At 41.8% G+C, this 21,592-nt stretch overlaps 1 protein-coding gene and 1 pseudogene across 1 annotated transcript in view; both read left to right on the top strand.

Moving 5' to 3' along the window:
- Positions 1 to 21,592, top strand: part of PIKFYVE (phosphoinositide kinase, FYVE-type zinc finger containing) — a 222,236-nt gene that overhangs the window by 78,582 nt on the left and 122,062 nt on the right. The window lies entirely within an intron of this gene.
- Positions 1,055 to 1,895, top strand: LOC105712917 (glutathione peroxidase 1-like; annotated as a pseudogene).

The raw sequence follows: 21,592 nt of genomic DNA, 5'->3' as shown, positions 1-21,592 counted from the left end.
GTGGCATGCATTACAATGCTCCTGATTCAATAATTTGGAAAAACATTTGTTGCTAGACTATTTGACCTAGCTCAATTCCTTGACAGGGAGTGGGCACACTTAGCATGTGCTTTAATCCATTCTTGTCTTGTAATTCTGAGTAAGCCCTTTGAGTTTCAGACTTACAAGTTATAATATCTGCATTGCTCAGTTGTTGTAACAGCTTCCTCTTAGATCATCCCTTATCCTCCCCATCCCCTGTCCCCAACACCGCCATTCAATGTGGTATAATATGCAAAGGTTTAAATCTTTAAAATATGAGTATGTCCCACTCCCAAACTACTAGGCTGTAGGTCAGAAGAGCCTGTGAGGTCACTAACTAGTTGTGCACCTTGAACAAATTAATTTGCCTCTCTAGTTTCATTTCTTCCTCTGTAAAACAAGCATTGAATGATTGGAGAGGTTTCTTACAGCTGTAGAAGTCAGTGATTTATATGCGTTTAGTAGCTATGCGTGTTTTAAAGAAGGCCATTAGCACAGACTCTAATTCAGCTAGATTTGAATTCTGACAGTTACCCCTCTTCTCTGTCTATAAAGCTTTAAAGAAAACAAGACCGCTGGCTGAAAGCACACATAAAAGAGGTACTGGAAAGATGTCAGCTGTCTCAGGCTTTAGCCGTTTCATAGAAACAATTCCCTAGAAGTCAGAGCCCCCAAATTCTATAGGAATATCATTCCCTGGAGAATATCTGCACATTCCATGCAGGTTCCCTGCTGCACCCCTGCAATTGTGGTACAGGTCTCTGGGGCTGTGCTATTAGGTGCCTGCCCTTAACAAATTCCCCTTTGAGAACCGCTCATCAACCGGAGACTGATTCCAGTGCTTTTGTTCTTTCTCTGCTTCTGGAGGCATGCTGGAGCATCTGCGCATCTCAGGCTGGTGCTCACAGACATCAGGAAAACTTGCTTTTTCCTGGTTGCTAGGAAACTGTGAATGAATTAAAATCATTTGTTTTAAAAATACACTCCCGCGGCTGGTTCGGGGCGCTCCCTTAGCTTCTTGAATAGCTGCGCCATGTGTGCTGCTCGGCTAGCGGCGGCGGCAGCTGCCCAGTCGGTGTACGCCTTCTCGGCGCGCCCGCTGGCCGGCGGGGAGCCTGTGAGCCTGGGTTCCCTGCGGTGCAAGGTGCTGCTTATCGAGAATGTGGCGTCCCTCTGAGGCACCACGGTCCGGGACTACACCCAGATGAACGAGCTGCAGCTGCGCCTCGGGCCCCGGGGCCTGGTGGTGCTCGGCTTCCGGTGCAACCAGTTTGGACATCAGGAGAACGCCAAAAACGAAGAGATTTTGAATTCCCTCAAGTACGTCCGACCTGGTGGTGGGTTCGAGCCCAACTTCATGCTCTTCGAGAAGCGCGAGGTGAACGGTGCGAGGTCGCATCCTCTCTTCGCCTTCCTTCCGGAGGCCCTGCCATTGCCCAGCGACGATGCCATTGCGCTCATGACCGACCCCAAGCTCATCACCTAGTCTCCGGTGTGCCGAAACGATGTTGCATGGAACTTTGAGAAGTTCCTCGTGGACCCTGACGGTGTTCCTGTGCGCAGGTACAGCTGCCGCTTCCAGACCATTGACATCGAGCCTGACATAGAAGCCCTGCTGTCCCAAGGGCCCAGCTGTGCCTAGGGCGCCCCTCCTACCCCGGCTGCCTGGCAGTTGCAGCGCTGCTCTCTGGGGGATTTTCATCTATGAGGGTGTTTCCTCTAAACCTACAAGGAGGAACACCTAATCTTCCAGAAAATACCCCCTCGAGAATGGGCGCTGGTCCTGTCTATCCCAGTCTCTCTGCCAGACCAAGGCGAGTTTCCCCACTAATAAAGTGCCAGGTGTTAGCAGAAAAAAAAAAAAAAAAAAAAAATTACACTCCCACACGCCCACCCACGTTATTTGAGGGAGGGCAGAAAGTCATATATTTGGGACAGGACTGTGATCCTGGCCTGAAGTTCATGTGTCTTTTTACCTGAATAGGCTTATGTTTCCCATCTAAATGATTCATTGAAAAGCCAAGAGGATGGGAGGAGTTTACCTCCCCCAGAGTTTCTTATAGTATTTGGCTGCAGACATAGGAATCAATTGACTAAGCAAGGATTGCTGGGGAAGCTAGTGAAACTCTGGCTCCTACGTACTTCGAGTGCCCCAAAGACCTGAAGGTCATTCTACTTGGTGAATGTCAACACAAAACAGTGGCAATCCTGAAGAAGCATCACCTGGGTTCAAGCCATCACCATCTTTCTAATGATAAGTGATATCCCTGCTCACACACCTGCTTCCTTGACTTAAACACTTGCTCCCTTGCTTAAAGCTTGCTAATGTTTTTTTTTTTAATTGCATTTTAGGTTTTGGGGTACATGTGAAGAACATACAAGATTGTTGCATAGGTACACACATGGCAGTGTGATGTGCTGCCTTCCTCCCTATCACCTACATCTGGCATTTCTCCCCATGTTATCTCTCCCCAACTCCCCACCCCCCACTGTCCCTCCCCTATTTCCCCCAACAGACCCCGGTGTGTAATGCTCCCCTCCCTGTGTCTACGTGTTCTCATTGTTCAACACCCACTTATGAGTGAGATCATGTGTTGTTTGATTTTCTGTTCTTGTGTCAGTTTACTGAGAATGATGGTTTCCAGGTTCATCCATGTCCCTACAAAGGACACGAACTCATCGTTTTTGATGGCTGCATAATATTCTATGGTGTATATGTGCCACATTTTCCCTGTCTAGTCTATCATCAATGGGCATTTGGGTTGGTTCCAGGTCTTTGCTATTGTAAACGGTGCTGCAGTGAACATTTGTGTGCATGTGTCCTTATAGTAGAACGATTTATAATCCTTTGGATATATACCCAGTAATGGGATTGCTGGGTCAAATGGAATTTCTATTTCTAGGTCCTTGAGGAATCGCCACACTGTCTTCCACAATGGTTGAACTAATTTACACTCCCACCAACAGTGTAAAAGTGTTCCTTTTTCTCCACATCCTCTCCAGCATCTGTTGTCTCCAGATTACTAATGGTTTTTGTCTGTGTCTTCTCTATACCAGCAGACTGGGGGCAGAATTTGTTCTTCTGGCCCATCTACGGCTGGGTGTCTGTTGTTACACCTCTTAATCTTTATTTCCATTCCTTTCCGCTGGCCATGTAAGGCACTTGATTACCTGAGGTGTGATTATGAAAGACACTAAAGAAAACCCCTAGATTTGGAATTTTCCTAACTAGTTGTTCATTCCATATTTAGTTTGTATTGTATCTAGACGCTTTCAGGTTCTGTGAGCCTAAAGTTTATACAATATGGGGACCCTCTAGAATAAAAAGAATGCAGAATTGTGAATATAAAACTAGTACAAAATTGAATATTTATTTAGAACTATTAATTACAAGCACAAATTTTAAAGAGCTGACAAATACCACAAACAAAAAATCAGTATTAATATTTTTATGATTACTAACTGCCTAACATACTCTAAAATTTCTTTTTTTCTTATATACTCTTTGATTATGTCTTAATAGGACCAAGATTTCCTAGTATTTTCTATAGAGAGAATTAAAAAATAATTCAGTCTCTCCTCTACTGTGATTATTTACAATTTATTTATTTTTTAATTAATTTTTTTTTTGTAGCAATAAAGTCTTACTATGCTGCCCTGGCTGGTCTCAAACACCTGGGCTCAAGTGATACTTCTGCCTTGGCCTCCCAAAGTGCTGGGGTGGCAGGTGTAAGCCACCATGCCCAACCATTTTCAATTTGTTCTAATATTTTGTTTATAATTAAAAATAAACTGTAGGCTGGATGTGGTGGCTCACGCCTGTCATCCCAGCACTTTAGGAAGTTGAGATGGATAGACTGCTTGCACCTAAGAGTTCAAGATCAGCCTGGGCAGAATAGCAAAACCCTGTCTCTACAAAAAATGAAAAAAACTAGCTGGGCATGGTGGTGTATGCCTGTAGTTCAAGGTACTCAGGAGGCTGAGGTGGGGGGGATCACTTGAACCCAGGAGGTTGAGGCTGCAGTAAGCTATGATGTGTCCCTGCACTCCAGTCTGGGTGACAGAATGAGACCCTGTATCAAAAAAAGAATAAATAGAAAATAAACTGAATTATTTTTCAGCTTTTGACTCCCTATTGTTGATGCCTTTATTAAAAGGTGTTCCACAGTTTCTTGCTCAAGAGAGCTTCTGACGCAAAGGCAACCTTGGAGAACTTTAGCCTTGACCTTGCTTGGCTTTTGCATCCCTGTTAACTCCCTTACCCTTGTCCCCAGCTGAGGCTGCTGCAGCTGGTCCAACTCAGCCAAGTGTTCATCCCTTCTTCAGTCCTTGGAGGCAAAGAGAAGCTCCACGTGTGCAATGATCTATCAGGGGCTGGTTATTGCTAAGACCCAACATTGATGGAGGTAGTGAGGACATTGCCTTGCTGCAATGCCAGTGAGTCAGGAGTTCGGCAGGACTACTTTTACAAGGTACAGGTCACAAAGACCCCGCTGATGAAATGACATGTAGTAAAGAAGCCAGTCAAAACCCGCCAAAACCAGATGGCAATAAAAGTGACGTCTAGTTGTCCTCACTGCTCATTATACGCTCATTATGATATATTAGCATGCTAAAAGACACTCTCACCAGGACCAAGAAAGTTTACAAATGTCATAGCAATGTCTGGAAGTTACCCTATACAGTCTGAAAGCAGGAGGAATTCCCTTAGTTCCAGGAATTGCCCACCCCTTTCCCAGAAAACTAATGAATAATCCATTCCTTGTTTAGCATATGGTTAAAAAAAAAAGTAAACATAAAAAACCCACAAAAGGCCGGGCGCGGTGGCTCAAGCCTGTAATCCCAGCACTTTGGGAGGCCGAGGCGGGTGGATCAGGAGGTCAAGAGATCAAGACCATCCTGGCCAACATGGTGAAAGCTCGTCTCTACTTAAAATACAAAAATTAGCTGGGCGTGGTGGTGTGCACCTGTAGTCCCAGCTACTCGGGAGGCTGAGGCAGGAGAATTGCTTGAACCCGGGAGGCAGAGGTTGCAGTGAGCCGAGATTGTGCCACTGCACTCCAGCCTGGCACCTGGCGACATACAAGAAAAAAAAAACCCACAAAAACATAAAACATAAAAAAACATAAAAATAGCCAACCAGCAGCCCTCAGGACTGCTCTGCCTATGGAATAGTCACCATTTTTTATTCCTTTATTTTCAATTTACTCTGTTGGCTTGCTCTTGAATTCCTTCCAGTGTGAAGGCAAATACTATATATTTTCTACTTTTTACTATTTAAAAATTTTTTTTGTAGAGACAAGGTCCCACTACGTTGCCCAGGCTGACCTCGAACTTCTGGGGTCATGGCTGAGACCTCTCTAACAATGACATATTAATAAGAAAACAAAACAGCAAACAAATTTATTTAATGTAAGTTTTATGTGATGTGAGAGTTTTAATAAATGAAGACCCAAAGAAATGGGAAAATCTGTGTATTTTTATGGAGAGTTGTGCAGAAGTATGATTGGAGGACAAAAGGGTATGATCTACCAGTAACAAACTGGGGGGACTCTAGCAAGGCCTGTTTGTTCAGATTCTTCCTGGCCTCTTTGTGTCTTCACTACTTTCCTCCAGGACAAAGGTCTTAGGGTTCATGACCTGCTTCCGGGGAGAAGGGTAGGAGAAGGCCAGAGAGAACTTCCTGCTTCTGCTGTTTTCTCAGATTCCATAGTTCCATATTTTGGGTGAGTATGTCCTGTCCTGAGCATCATGATCTTAACATCTTAACAGTCCTGCCTTCTCATTTGTGGAAGCTTTCTAGCCTTATTGGTTGAATAATTGGAGTCTGCAGGAGTTGATCATAATGGGGTTCAGAATTCTCTACCCCAAAATAGGATACCTTGGCATACTGAATATTTTAAGATAAAGGAATTAGAGAAAATGGCAGAAGCAGGAAGGTCACTCTCATCTTCCCCTCACTTCTCCCCTGAAGCAGGTCATAAAACCTGGGAAAGATTTTTCTGACTTACGTCTGAAGCAGGTCATATGACCCTCATGTGAGAGGTGCCCTCTCTATACCTGGAGGAAAGGAACATCCTTATCTCTGAAGACACCAGGTCACAGAAAAGAATCTGAACAAACAGGCCTTGCTAAATTGCCCCCAGTATTTTGCCAGTAGATTATACCCCCTTTCCCCAATATATTTCTCTGTGACTGTCCATTCATCAAACATACCATAAAAATATACAAATTTAACTCTTTTTTTGGGTCTTCATTTCCTTTTTTTTTTTTTTTTTGAGATGGAATCTTGCTCTGTCATCAGGCTGGAATGCAGTGGTGCAATCTCCTCTCATTGCAACCTCCACCTCCAGGATTCAAGAGATTCTCCTGCCTTAGCCTCCCAAGTAGTTGAGACTACAGGAACTCACCACCACGTCCAGCTAATTTTATATTTTTAGTAGGGATGGGGTTTCACCACATTGGCCAGGATGGTCTCTATCTCTTGACCTCATGATCTACCTGCTTCAGCCTTCCAAAGTGCTGGGATTACAGGCATGAGCCACTGCGCCCAGCCTTCATTTCCTTATTAAGGCTCTCATGTCACATAAAACTTATATTAAATAAATTTGTATGCTTTTCTCTTGTTAATCTGCTTTTCATTAGAGGGGCCTCAGCCATGAACCTATGATGGGCAAAAAAAAAAAAAAAAGATAGCTCTCGTCTTCTACAACTGGATGGTAGTATCTTTAGCGTTTGCATTTGTTGTGGGGAGATGAAACTTCATGCACATACAGATAATATATAGTAAACCGGCGTATATAAATATAGCGTTTTTGCATGAAAAAAAGATGTGATGTAGTAAACTTCTGTGTGAACACAAGAGACCAGACCTTCTAGGGTAATGAGGTTATGACTATGCTCACGTTAGGATTTAAGCATGTCTGGGCACCTCTGGGCAAGTCTGCAGGTCCAGGGGTTGTGAGATTATCAGGATTCTATTTGCATCAGTGGTTCTCAACATTGGCTGTACTTTAGAATCACTGGAGAAACTTTGAAAACTCCCTGGAACAATTAACTCAGAATATCCGGAAGTAGGACCTAGGCTTCCTTAACCTTTAAATTTCTCCAGGTGCTCTAATATGCAGATAAAGTTGATAACCACTGACACATGTGAAAAGCTGAAGACCATCCCAGGTGGTGCTCCATTATTGCAGTTGCACTGAGTAGCTTGGGGAAAAGTTTTCTTCACTTTGCTTTTTCTTTGAGTCAGGGTCTTGCTCTGTAGCCCAGGCTGAGCTGCAGTGGTGTGATCCTGGCTCACTGCAGCCTTGACTTCTGGCTCAAGGGATCCTCCACTTTAGCCTCCCAAGTAGCTGGAACTACAGGCGTGCATCACAATGCCCAGCTAATATTTATTTTATTTTTTTGTAGAGACAAGATCTCGCTATACTGCCCAGCCTGGTCTTGAACTTCTGGCCTCAAGCGATCCTCCCATCTTGGCCTCCCAAAGTGTTGGGATTACAGGTATGAGCCACGGCACCAGCTTTTCTTTTTTCTTTTTCCTTTTTTTCTTTTTTTGAGATGGAGTCTTGCTTTGTTGCCAGGCTGGAGTACAATGGTGCGATCTCGGCTCACTGCAACCTCTGCCTCCCAGGTTCAAGCAATTCTCCTGCCTCAGCCTCCCAAGTAGCTGGGATTACAGGCACGTGCGACCACGCTCTGCTAATTTTTTGTATCTTTAGTAGAGATGGTGTTTTGCCACGTTGGCCAGGCTGGTCTCAAATTCTTGACCTCAGGTGATTCACCCATCTTGCCTCCCAAAGTGCTGGGATTACAGGTGTGAGCCACTGCGCCTGGCCCTTTCCTCACTTTCTAAAAGAGACATGAGGAAGAAGTGAACCACTTTTTTCCTCTGGCCATTGTTACACTAGATATGATGCCCAACACTACGGTAATGAACTATCAATCTGAAGATGAAGCTACTATATAGATGAGAGCAGAGTCCAAGGAATTCCAGGTATGTGCTTTTATAAATTCTATTATTTAAAATAATATATATATGTATATTATTTTTAAAGCCAGTTGTACCTGTAAATGGGATGGTAACTTTAGCCAAAGACACCCTAAGTAATACACTCTTCTAAATTCAACCTCAAAACTCATCCCAGGATTCTTGCTAGAAGGGGCTGCAATAGAAGAGTGAATAAAAACCAAATATAATCACGAAGGGACTCTCGGTGGACAATTTGGCAGCAATAGTACCACAGTTTCTGCCATGATGGTAGACAATGCCACCAGCTGTGGCAGCAGAAAAGGAAGGCAGACATCAGCAGCTTGGCACCTGGCATCATCAATAGGTGTGATAACAAGCAGACCTTGAGAGGCGCCAGTGGGAGCTCTCTTTATGATATTCTCTTGGTGGATGCCAGCTGCCATCTTCCTTGACTCACCATTTTTGACTCAGACTGCAACAAAAGATATAAGACGCGGCCGGGCGCGGTGGCTCACGTCTATAATCCCAGCATTTTGGGAGGCCAAGGCGGGTGGATCATGAGGTCAAGAGATCAAGACCATTCTGGTCAATATGGTGAAACCCTGTCTCTACTAAAAATACAAAAGTTAGCTGGGCATGGTGGCGCATGCCTGTAGTCCCAGCTACTCGGGAGGCTGAGGCAGGAGAATTGCTTGAACCTGAGAGGCAGAGGTTGCAGTGAGCCGAGATTGTGCCACTGCATGCCAGCCTGGTGACAGAGCGAGACTCCATCTCAAAAAAAAAAAAGTCTACTGCTTATATGAGGCAAATAAATGTTAACTACTGTGTATCTAAACTATAATAAAAGGGCAAAGAAGATACGGAATAGCCGACATAGATGGGATCAGTTTCAGAATGACACTGAATGACTCTTTGCCTCTTATCCCAGAGCTTGAGACTAAGCCACTAGAACTTGGCAATAGAATGGCTTCTATCTTGGGTACATCCTGAGATGCCCTCTATTCTCTGATTTGCCTGTGGGGTAAACATACATTCTAAATAGAAGTAAGTGATGGTTTTATTAAGTTGTCCTCCGCCATACCTTCAACTTCAGGGGTAGTAACTTTTTTCTTCTATGTGGATAAAAGTCTTCAGAGCCAAAGGTATTTGTGGGTGCTAATCTGCCTCTATGGGTCAAAGAACATTCTTTCATGGAAAGTATCTATTGCTTGAACAACACTGAGCTATTTTGGAAGTCCATTGTTATAATACACAGCCTTATAAAAGGCCTTGCTGCTTTGTTTTTTTCCAGTTTGAGCACAAAGTGTGCTAAATCAAAGTATCTTTAAGGACCCCTTTTCACTATGTCATTTATTGAATAAAAAACATTATTTGAAGCAGGTTGTAAAAGCAACAATTACCCTATACCGTATAATAATAATACCCTATAATTCCCACCAAGCCTTTCCTCCTGAAAGCATAGTTATTGTCAGTGTCCTTATGGGTAAGGGCAGCAGACAAAGTTTGGAAAAAAGAGTAGGCAGAAGGGGAGGCAGCATTGATTAGAATGAGTGTGGGGTTGTGAGACCACCTTCAAGGAGTCTGAATTTTCCTCAAGGGCTAGTGCCTGGTCCAAAACCAAGGGAGACCAGAAACCAAGTCAGCCCAAAGGTGCTGACTGCAGCTGTCTGGCAGAGCAGCAATGCACAACTGCAATAGAAATCCTCAGTTAGCATTTGGAAAAATACTTAGAACTTCAGACTTTGGAAAATGCCAAATCATTAGCCCTTAGGTTCCGGTCCTTGCCCTGATCTGCTTGTTTTTTGAGGTTATCTTAGGATCTGGATTCACTATGGCTGACTCAGCCTAGTTCATCTTGTTAGTAATACTTAATCCCTGGACAGAAATAAATGAGAGAGGCTAGACGCAGTGGCTCACGCCTGTAATCCCAGCACTTTTAGAGACCAAGGCAGGTGAATCACTTGAGGTCAGGGATTCAAGAGCAGCCTGACCAACATGGTTAAACTCCATCTCTACTAAAAATACAAATAAATAAATAACTGAAATGAATGAGAGAGAAAACCGATGTGTTGAATGGGAGGAGAATTAGAGAGGGATGCTGGGGAAAGAAGAGGTCTAGACACACAGACACACACACACACACACACACACACACACACACGAGAAAGAGAAATATGATGAAACAGTTTCATCATTACCAATTTTAACTTTGTTCATTTATCACAAAACAACATTAAACAATAACCAGGAAACAATAACCAGGAAGGCTCACCATGCCTTCCTGCTACAGTGGTGACAATATTGTTATAGTATATTTCCTGATGTATCTGTGATTAGTGGCCTTTTTCATTAAGGTTTTCCCATTCAGCATGACTTGGAATGCAAATATGCATTTCACCCTGGAGATTGTGGGGGAAAATACTGTAGAGATGCCTGAAAAGTAGAGCAAATGTTCTGGCAGCTATGGAACTAAGAACTCCTGACTTAACAAATAACTCTGCTTTACAAAGAGCCACAGGTGACCTTGCCACTCTCCTGACCCCCCTACTGAAAGTTCTTTTTCTCTCTGTCCCAGCTAAGTTGGTCTCTTTTTACCCTCTTGGTGGTCTCTTTCGTTAACTCCTTCCATTGTAAGTGATGAAATGTATAAGGCTCCACTTCAGATGCTGGCTTTGCTATGAACATGGTCTTTCCCTTTACTGCAACTCAGAGTTAACACTTTTGATTCTTGGGGCTTTTAAAATACATATATGTTTTTATTACATATATATATGTTTTTAGAGATGGGGTCTCACTATATTACCCAGGTTGGTCTCAAACTCCTGAACGGAAGCGATCCTTCCATCTCAGCCTGTCAAAGTGCCAAGATTGCAGGCATGAGCCACCATGCTCAGCCTGTTTCTTGCTTTTTATATTCCAGTCTCATAAGTAGTTTCCACTGTAGAAGTTATCAGATGACAGTCTTATTCTTTCTAGTAGTGGCTTACAATCAGACCTAGCTTCTCCGGGAACACTACAAGATGGACTTAGTTTAAATATGTATTAAACTAAAAGGTATTCTTTCAAATAAGTTTAAATGCATTTAATTTTTAGACAATCTACATGACATGGTTTTCTTAAAGCAATGTCTCCACTCCAAATAAATTATAGTCAAAATAAATGAAGAGCTCAAGATGATAGCAATCCCATTTGTGTGAAGTCCTGGTATTATGTGGATGACAAGCAGAAGCCAGTTATGACACCAGGTGATAGATCCAAAGTAACTGCCAAATTTGTTAACATTTTTCCATTTCTAAGCCATCCTTAAAGACAATCAGTGGGCACGGTGACTCACGCCTATGATCCCAGCACTCTGGGAGGCCAAGGCAGACAGATTGCTTGATCTCAGGAGTTTGAGACCAGCCTGGGCAACACAGCAAAACCTCATCTCTACAAAAAATACAAAAAATAGTCAGGCTTGGTGGCTTGTACTTATAGTCCCAGGTACTTGGGAGGCTGAGGCAGGAGGATCGCTTGAGCCTGGGAGGTAGAGGTTGCAGTGAGCTGAGATTGTGCCACTGCACTCCAGCCTGGGTGGCAAAAGGAGAGACCCTGTCTCAAACAAACAAACAAAAACATAAATAGAATAAATAAAAATAAAATAACAATTGAGTCAAAAAGTTTTGAAAAGTATTTAAAAAAAGAAAGAAAATAATATATGGGGTCATTCTGCTACCGGTGGCAAATCCGAACATGTTTGCAGCAACCTCAATTCTTGCCTCCTCAGAAGAAAGAATTCAATCTTTCTTGAGTTAGGAGGCCGAAGCAAGAGTTGGAGCAGGAGTGAAAGTTTATGAAAAAGCTTTAGAGCAGGAATGAAAGGAAGTAAAGTACACTTGGAAGAGGGCTAAGCAGATAACTTGGGAGATGAAGCGCAGCGTTTGACCTTTGACTTGGGGTTTTATATGTTAGCATGCTTCCGGGGTCTTGCATCCCTTCTCTCTGGATTCTTCCCTTGGGGTGGGCTGTCTGCATGCGCAGTGGCCTGCTAGCGCTTGGGAGGGGAGCATGTGTGTTTACTGGAGTTGTACGCATGCTCATTTGAGGCATTCTTCCCTTACCAACCAAATGTTCCTAGGTAGTCATATAACAGTTAAACTCTGCTATTCTGCCTCTTAATGTGCAAACTTGAGCCCACTCACTCAATTTCTGAGATCTTATTGGGAAACTCCTTATCAACAGTTTCAGGGTTTTTTTCTGTCTATTAAGAGACTGCCTTTCCCTGGAGCTGGCTGCAACCAATTACTATTATTATTTGAGACGGAGTCCCACTCTGTCATCCAGGTTGGAGTGCACTGGCATGATCTAGGCTCACTGCAACCTCTGCCTCCTGGGTTCAAGCAATTCTTTTGCCTCAGCCTCTGGAGTAGCTGGGAATACAGTCATGTGCCACCATGTCCAGCTAAGTTTTTTGTATTTTTAGTGAGATGGGGTTTCACTATGTTGGCCAGGCTGGTCTCAAACTCCTTTCCTTAGGTGGTCCACCCGATTCGGCCTCCCAAAGTGCTGCTGGGATTACAGGTGTGAACCACCATGTCCGGCAGTGACAAATTATTGTTTTAGAGAGACAGTTAACAACTGCCTGACCATCACCTGATGGTTGCCTGACATTCCTGGTAGGGGTTGGGGGAGCCTCTCCTTCCCTGCTCATGCCTAACTAGGTACCTACTATAACAACACCAGCCTCACGGTAGAGCAACCATGCCATCTGGATTCATGTTTTCACTAATAAAAACTGGTATATATATTTTTAAATTGCAAAGGGTGTGCTTGATTTGTTCTGCAGCCTATGTTATAACCGGTTTTACTCTTTCTGGTCTCTGTTCTTCAAGTTTGCCTTTGACTGATTGCAGGTGATCTTGGATGTAATTCTTGTATGCTCCTTTTGTAAAACTGCTTTCTTTCAAGTGATGGTTCACGGCAGTCTTAACACCAGTGATTACTGTGGTTTCCCTACGGTTGCCCTTTGGGCCTTCAGCTGAGGCATTTCCACTAATGAGAGAGTCACCAGTGCTACTCTCTGTCCTAGTGGCCATCTTCTCCTCCTCCTCCAGGCACAGCCGGGCTAGCTTGGCAGGAGCCCTGAGCTTGAGCAGTGCAGTGCTGGGGGAGAGGGCAGAAGGTGGAAAAGCCCTACTTGGAGCTCTAAAGGAATAACAGTGACAGAAAACCCAGTTTACCCATTTGAGACAGTTTGTGGGTTCAGGAGTGGGAGAAAGGAAACTGGCAACAAAGAAACTGGGAATAGTGGACCTCAGAGAAAGTTTCCTGCAAAAATTGTGGAAGCCTGCAAGGAGTAAGAAGTAAATAATACACCTTATTGTACTATCTTAAATTGTACCCATTAGAGATTACTTGCAATTAATTGTCATTATCCTGTTTTTAAAATGGCTGATGTAAGCCAATCACAACTTTATGTAAATTTATTACATATGGCAGCTTTCACCTAACCTCCTTCCATGGTTCTCAAACTTTGGCATTCATAAAAATCACGTGGAGAGCTTGTAAAACTGTAAGTTCCTGGAGCCCTGCCTTCAGAGTCTGATTCAGTAGATGGAGCCCAGGAATCTGCTTTTGAATATTCAATTAATTCTCCATTGTGTGTTTTACCTATCACTGGTGAGTCTCATATAGATGACTCTTGGTTCATATTTTGGGAAACATTTTGTCTAGATGCACTGAGAAAATGATAGCTTGAACTCTGTTCTGCTACTTAGTGGCTGACCCTGAGCAAATCACTTTTATTCTCTGGGCCCTAGTTTCCTCCTGTGTAAAATGCAGTGGTAGATGATAGTAAGGATGAAATGAAAATACCTATAAAGGACCACATACATAAATGTAAATTCCCTCAATTGTTATTCTCGTTAAATACTGAAGACTTACTACATTGCTTCCCCGATGTAGTAACAATGTAGTAACTAGCGATTATGTTCTAGTGTCAAATTGAATTATCTAAACTTTTGAAATGCAGTCTATTTGCATGCTTATATCTTGAACCTGGTATAAGGTTAAACTTATTTACCAAATACCATGTATCCAGAAAGCAATTTACTTTCTAATGCTACAGACTGTCAACATAAATGCTAAGGTCATTAATTTTGCAATAGAACTCAGTCTGTACACTGCTTTTCCATAACTCTAGCTTACATGAGATAATTCCACTTATAAATCCTACACACTGTGATATAGGCCTAAGGTTTGTCACTTTCTTACAATCTCAGGGCTCTGTAGGAATTCATTCTTCTTTTTCTTCTTCTTCTTTTTCTTTTGAGGCAGGGTCTCACTCTGTTGCCCAGGCTGGAGTGCAGTGGTACGATCTAAACTCACTGCAACCTCTGTCTCCCAGGCTCAAGTGATTCTCCTGCCTCAGCCTCCTAAGTAGCTGGGATTACAGGTGTGACCCACCATCGCCTGGCTAATTTTTGTATTTTTAGTAGGGATGGTTTCATCATGTTGGCCAGGCTCTCTTTTTTTCCCTTTCTATTGCTTTCCTAGTTCACTTAGTCCCCACAAACGTTATTAAATAATTTATTTTCCATAAGGTTTATGCAGATTAGATTAAGAAAACAGTGTTTAAGAAATTGATGTTTTCATAGGGTTTATATAGATCAGATTAAGGAAACAATATTTTAGACATTGCCCATTGAGACTAAACTTCAAAAATGGCTACTTTTGAAGTTTTCTGATTTATTTTTGTTTTTTTTGGAGAGGGTGCCTCACTATGTTGCCCAGGTTGGACTCAAACTCCTGGGCTCAGCTGATACTTCCGCCTCAGCCTCCAGAGGAGCTGGAACTATAGGCATGCACCGTGCGCCACTGCAGGTACCTTTGCCTTCCTACTTTGTATCTGAATAAACAACAAAACTGAATCTTCCATGAGCAGTTCACATAATTATTGAAATAATCAAGTTTTACATTTGTTTTAAAAAGTTGCCTGTATAGTTTGCATACATGGTCCCCAAATGCCAATGTAGAATGATGCATAAGTTCCCCTCTCTTTCTGGTAGTATGTAAATGGTGTAGTATCAAGCTTCAAGTCTAACCTACCACGCTGTGCCCATTGTCTAGGCCAGTCCCTGGCACACAGTGCACCCTCAAAAAGTATTTGTTGAATAAATGCATAGGTTTGGAATTTCAGTAGGAGCTGAATTTATCTTAGAAGTGTATTCAATTATTTATGTGATACCCTGTATTTTGTTACCTCACTGCTGATTATTTTACGACCTTTGTTCAAAGTGATTGCTGATTAGATGGTAAAGAAAATCAGTTCAGAAGACCAGGTGCGGTGGCTCATGCCTGTAATCCCAGCACTTTGGGAGGCTGAGGTGGGCAGATCACTTGAGGTCAGAAGCTTGAGACCAGCCTGTTCACCAACATGGTAAAACCCCATCTCTACTAAAAATACAAAAATTAGCCAGGTATGGTGGCACATGCTTGTAATTCCAGTTACTTGGGAGGCTGAGGCAGGAGGTTTGCTTGAACTCGGAGGCAGAGGTTGCAGTGAGCTGAGATTGCGCCACTGCACTCCAGCCTGGGCGACAGAGTGAGACCCCATCTTAAAAAAAAAAAAGAAGAAAAAAGAAAATCAGTTCAGAAGATGGGAATGTGATAAACCTCATTTATTTAAAAATCTTCAGATGCTTTTTGGAATATGATTCTCCAGAGTTGCTGGTGATAATTTTTCAGTTTGCCTTCATCTTCAGCCCTCTTCTAATATTTGAGCTGGATGTTTACTCCTTCCTACATGAATTGGCTGTTCCTCTGACTTCGTTTGACATTGATCTTCCCTGGTTGTCTTTCATGTTGTTCCCTCTGAGTCCTTCACTGATTCTTCCTATTTCTAAAGTGTAGCCAATCACTGAACACCTTTTGTTCTTGTTTTGCTATTCTCGTCAGAGAACGTGTCTTTTCCAGACTTCAACTGCTGTCCATATCTCTGGCCCTGGCTTCAGTCCTTCATCTTCAAATACTGCTTGAAATCTTCCAATTGCAGGTTCTGCCTATCTCAGACTGATTGTGTTCATAACTGAGCTTATTGTTTTGGAACCAGCAATCTTCTTGGAACTTCTGTATTTTTGACAGTGATTCATTCACCCAGACTCAAAACGAATGATCTTTAAAATACATTTCCTTCATTTTATTTTGGAGATTATCAGTGAAATCTCTGACCACTGAATGGATAACATGGAAGCTAATATGCTGTCATTCTAGAGGTGCCATGTGCCTTAAATTCTCCCCTGTGCTCAGAGGGAGTTTGTGAGGCAGTCACGTCAGGCCTGATACTTTTCCATTAATTGCCAGAGGAAATAGTGTATGTGAGTGATGTGGCAATCATACCACTGAACTACGTAAGGTAATCACAACTGCAGAAAAGGGCAAGAATTAAAACACTCACTGTACAGATCAAGATGTTGCTTATCTTACCATAGCTTTAGGATATTTGAAGAATGTACTCATAGAAAATGAGACCCAGGTTAACTGCAAATAAGTTCTGAAAAGCATTCCCATTATAATAGTAAAGAATCATACTAAAACACTGTAACAAAACCAATGACTCAAAACTTAAGCTGTCTGACGCTCAGCAATGATACAATTGGAGTAGCCTGACCTATAAAAGGTACCCTCACCTAGAGGTTGTGGGTCCTATGAGACATTGATTTACCAAGATAGTGTCAGGATTAGTGGACATACTTCCATCTACTTGTTAGATAAATTAGGTTCAAAAATCAAAGAAAGGAAAAAAAACCCTTCCATAAGGAAGTAGATGATGGAAAGGCCAGATTCAAAACACTGGCTGAACTCCAAGTTGTAAGTCTTCATGGAATAGTACAAGAGCATGGTAATTAATTTGCAGGAAAAAATAAGTCACCAACACGCAGGCTATTTCAAACAATAAAAATAGAAACAGGATCAAAAGACAAGTAAACTTGCTGAGTAATTCTAGCAAAGCAAGTAACTGTAGCCAGGAAATATGGAACATTTTAAATAGGTGAGACTAGCTCTAGAATATTAGAATAATATTTCAGGGTCAAAGTTAACTTGTTAGTTTTTAATCATGTATTTTGGACATCTTGGAGTTTACTAAAAAATTCAGAGTTAAACCCTATAGGAAATGACTGAAAATATCCTGAAGTGGAAAAAAGAGGAGGAGAAAATTTTGAAATTGGTAAAAATTTAGTGACTTGAACACAGGAAAATGTGATTTGGTTAGAATGTCTTGGAGCTTAGTCTCTGAACGTATAAAGAATGTGCAAAGCATTATTTTCCAAATAGAACAAAGCAAGACCAACTAGGAAAAGGATAATTCTCATGTAGAAATCAAATAAATGCTTTAAAACCAAATACTACTAATAAGAAAGTATTATGAATTCATCCAGATAAAGGAATGTAGGTCCAAAAAGCCCACTAAAGACCCTCAAATGACTTTACTCATAATACTTAGTATATAGTCCAATTAAAGTTCCAGGGCAGAGCACCTTCCTAGAGAGAGGCTTCCTAGCTTATATTTGGAAAGGTTAAAAAGATGATTTGCCTGCTCACGCTTGTATTCCCAGCACTTTGGAAGGCTGAGGCAGGTGGATCACCTGAGGCCAGCCTGACCAACATAGAGAAACCCCATCTCTACTAAAAATACAAAATTAGATGAGTGTGGTGGCACATGCCTGTAATCCCAGCTACTTGAGAGGCTGAGGCAGGAGAATTGTTTGAACCCGGGAGGTGGAGGTTGCCATGAGCCAGATTGTGCCATTTCATTCCAACCTGGGCAAGAAGAGTGAAATTCTGTCTCAAAAAGAAAGAAAGAAAAAAGATGGTTTGACTGAAATTGTGTCATCTATTGAAGGGAAACCAAGAGGCTTTGTCAGGAGGGTAAGCTGACTCTGCAGAGAAAGTTTCTGAATTTGTTCTAGAAGAATGTGATCCTATGCAATTAGTCCAAGGGATTAAAAACAAGTTTCCTAATACACTTTAAAAAACCTTTTATTATTAAAAAAGGATGCAGTAAACCACACAAAACAAATGTATAACGTAGTAAACCATTACAAGGTACACTTGTAATCATTACCCATAGCAAGGAATGAACACAGCCATCTGCCCCAGAAGTCCTTCATGTGCCTATCCCAATCATACTCTGTCCCTCTTCCCATTAATTATTACCTAAATGTCTATCATGTAGACTCAATAATTTATTCTCAATAATAGAATTTTGAAAGTCAATATCCCCATCTTTCCAAAAGGTCAGGAAGTGGTGACAACCCTAGTGCCCTAATACCTTCCTTTGCTTCTACCCTAGACTTCTTTTAAGTTAAGTAAGGCTCCAGTCTCTGGACATCCATCTTGAAACAGGCAGTCTTTCAACAATACTTTCTGCTGAGACATTGTGTGGTTAGATCTGGAAAGGAAGGCATGGACTTTCCTATAAAATATATTCTATTGGTAGACAAGGAGGATCGCATGTGAGAGCTCTTCTCAGTGGAAGCCTTACTGAAGAAATACTACTAGGTGGCTTAATATACAAGACCGCATACCCAAATTAACTGTGTGTAAAATATGTTACAATCCTGACAGGACCCAGCTTGATAGCATTCCCACTGAACAAATATGAGACAATCTAAGCATCAAAATACATGAAGATGGTGGTAAATTACAGTTCATTGAATAAAATCTGTGAGTCCAGGCTGGGTGTGGGGGCTCATGCCTGTAATCCTAGCACTTCGGGAGGCTAAGGCAGGTAGATCTCTTGAGTCCAGGAGTTTGAGACCAGCATGGGCAATGTGGCAAAACTTCATCTCAACAAAAAACACAAAAATTAGCTGGGTGTGGTGGTGCATGCCTGTTGTCCCAGCTACTAGGGAGGCTGAGGTGGGAAGATCACTTAAGCCTGGGAAGTTGAGGGTGTGGTGAGCTGTGAGTATGCTATTACACTAAAGCTTGAGTGACATAGCAAGACCTTGTCTCAAAAAAAAGAAAAAAATAATCTGTGAATCCATACCAATAATACCAATATAGATGAATGGAAGGAAGGGAAAGCTATTCTTTATGGTAATATAAATATATACTCTATTTCTATGCTAATGTATGTAATAATTACAGAAGGTATGATGTAGTTATAAAATCATGAATGGGTGCTGAAACAATGGGTGAAGCTTGATGATGAGCAGTGTGCATACACAGCATCTCCCTACATGTTACTTAAATTTACAAAGGAGAGAACAGTAAATTCACAAGGCAGCTACCACCTTCACCAAATAAGCTAACAGTAAATTCATAAGGCAGCTACCACCTTCACCAAATAAGCTAACAGTAAATTCACAAGGCAGCTACCCCCTTCACCAAATAAGCTAACAGTAAATTCACAAGGCAGCTACCACCTTCACCAAATAAGCTAACAGTAAATTCACAAGGCAGCTACCACCTTCACCAAATAAAGCTAATTTCATCAACATGAGGACAGACCAACACTATGCATCCTTTCTTCCCTTCCCCTATTATTGTATACTGAGAAGGATGCTATATCACTTGACAAAGATACAATTGTGCTTGACCAAACTTTAGTCAGCCTTCTGAATCTTCTGCTAGGTCCATCTGTGTATTTTCTTCTAAAATCCAATCTCCTTGTCCAGAAGCAATGATCTGGTAAATTTCAATTCCTTGATGCTATCTGGGAGGCCTGATGGTTTATTTCCTGGGAAAGGAACTCAGATAAGACAAATGTAACTTTTTCAAGTTTAAGACTAGGAGGGTCAATTTCTATGTTTATTCAGAAGAAACCATAAACATTAGTTGTGTGGGACAATTGGGCCAGTTTCATAAACAGTGCTACAATATCTGCAAAATTTATCTCCTGCAGAGTCTGAGATATCATCCGAATTCATAGTTCTTTGAGTTTCTTGTTGTAGAATAATTTACAGTTTGGAAGCTACATTCTCCCTAATATTAAAAATAGAGATTATGAAAATCTTTAATTTTAGATGAGTACAAGACTTTTATCAGTATTGATATAAATATCCAAAGCCTTCATTATCATTCTTTATATTAGTTTCTAATTTCCTTCTTAACAAGAAGAGCCAAGACCCTTAATTTGGGGGAAATGTTTATTATAGAATATTTAAGTAGATGATAGGTCACTTGTTAGTGTTGTAGAAGGATTTTATATATCAAGCAAGAACACAGGGGAGCTGTGATTCTGATTGCTAAGATTACATTTTAAATATTTTCAGTTAGAAATTCTTCCTGAAAACAGTACCTACAATTTAGAGTTTTGAAGTCTGGAACTCATATCTTCCCTGTCCCTGAATCCTGCTGCCTTCAATGTTGTGCTAAAGAACAGTGATTTTCCAGGTCAACAATTCTGATCATCTAGTTGTTATGTAATAAACCATTAGCCTCTGAATGTTCTGGTCCAAAATGATCACTGATATATTTTGCAACTTTGATCAAAGTAGTAGAAACAGAACACTTTTTTTTTGAGATGGAATCTCACTTTGTTGCCCAGGCTGCAGTGCAGTGGTACAGTATCAGCTCACTGCAACCTCTGCCTCCCAGTTCAAGCGATTCTCCTGCCTCAGCCTCCTGAGTAGCTGGGACCACAGGCGAGCACCACCATGCCTGGAAAATTTTTATATTTTTATTAGAGATAGGGTTTCGCCATGTTGGCTAGGCTGGTCTTGAACTCTGACCCCAAGTGATCTGCCCACCTCAGCCTCCTAAAATGCTGGGATTACAGGCATGAGCCACCATGCCTGGCCTAAAACACTTTTAAAATTTATTAAAATCTTGTTAATGGAAGAGGAAATGGATGCTCTTAACAGTTATGAAGAAGTTACCAGTTAAAAATCTGAAAAAAGAGTAATAAGTTTATTGTTTAAACTTTTTATTATTTTTTTGAGATGGAATCTCATTCTGTTGCCCAGGCTGGAGTGCAATGGTGTGATCTTGGCTCACTGCATCCTCTGCTTCCCAAGTTCAAGTGATTTTCTTGCCTCTGCCTCCCAAGCAACTACAGCCACCATGCCAAGTTAATTTTTGTATTTGTAGTAGAGACGGGGTTTCACCATGTTGGCCAGGCTGGTCTCAAATTCCTGACCTCAGGTGATCTGCCTGCCTCGGCCTCCCAAAGTGCTGGGATTACAAGTATAAACCACTGTGCCTAGCTGAGTAATAAGTTTAGATGAGAGGAGGAGAGTGCAAAACACATTTTATTTGACAATTGTTTTGGATGTAAAGTTTAAAATGTTAAAACAATTAGAATTTTATAAGAAGCCAAATATATAAAAATCTGAAGAACATTACATTTAACCAGTATATTGGACATCAAAGGGCAATATGTTTTTGGCTGGGTGTGGTGGCTTACTTCTGTAATTCCAGTACCTTGGGAGGCCAAGGCGGGAGGTCAGGAGTTCGAGACCAACCTGGCCAGCATGGTAAAACCCAATCGCTATTAAAAATACAAAAATTAACTGGGCTTGGTGGCTGGCACCTGTAATCCCAGCTACTTGGGAGGCTGAGGCAGGCAAATTACTCGAACCCGGGAGGTGGAGGCTACAGTGAGCCAAGATC

This window comes from Aotus nancymaae, unplaced genomic scaffold, assembly GCF_030222135.1.
Source record: "Aotus nancymaae isolate 86718 unplaced genomic scaffold, 86718_ANA_hifiasm-v0.15.2.pri h1tg000008l, whole genome shotgun sequence".
NCBI classification, from domain to species: domain Eukaryota; kingdom Metazoa; phylum Chordata; class Mammalia; order Primates; family Aotidae; genus Aotus; species Aotus nancymaae.
The sequence above is the reverse complement of the archived record's forward strand: the minus strand, read 5'-3'. Positions and strand labels throughout refer to the sequence as shown.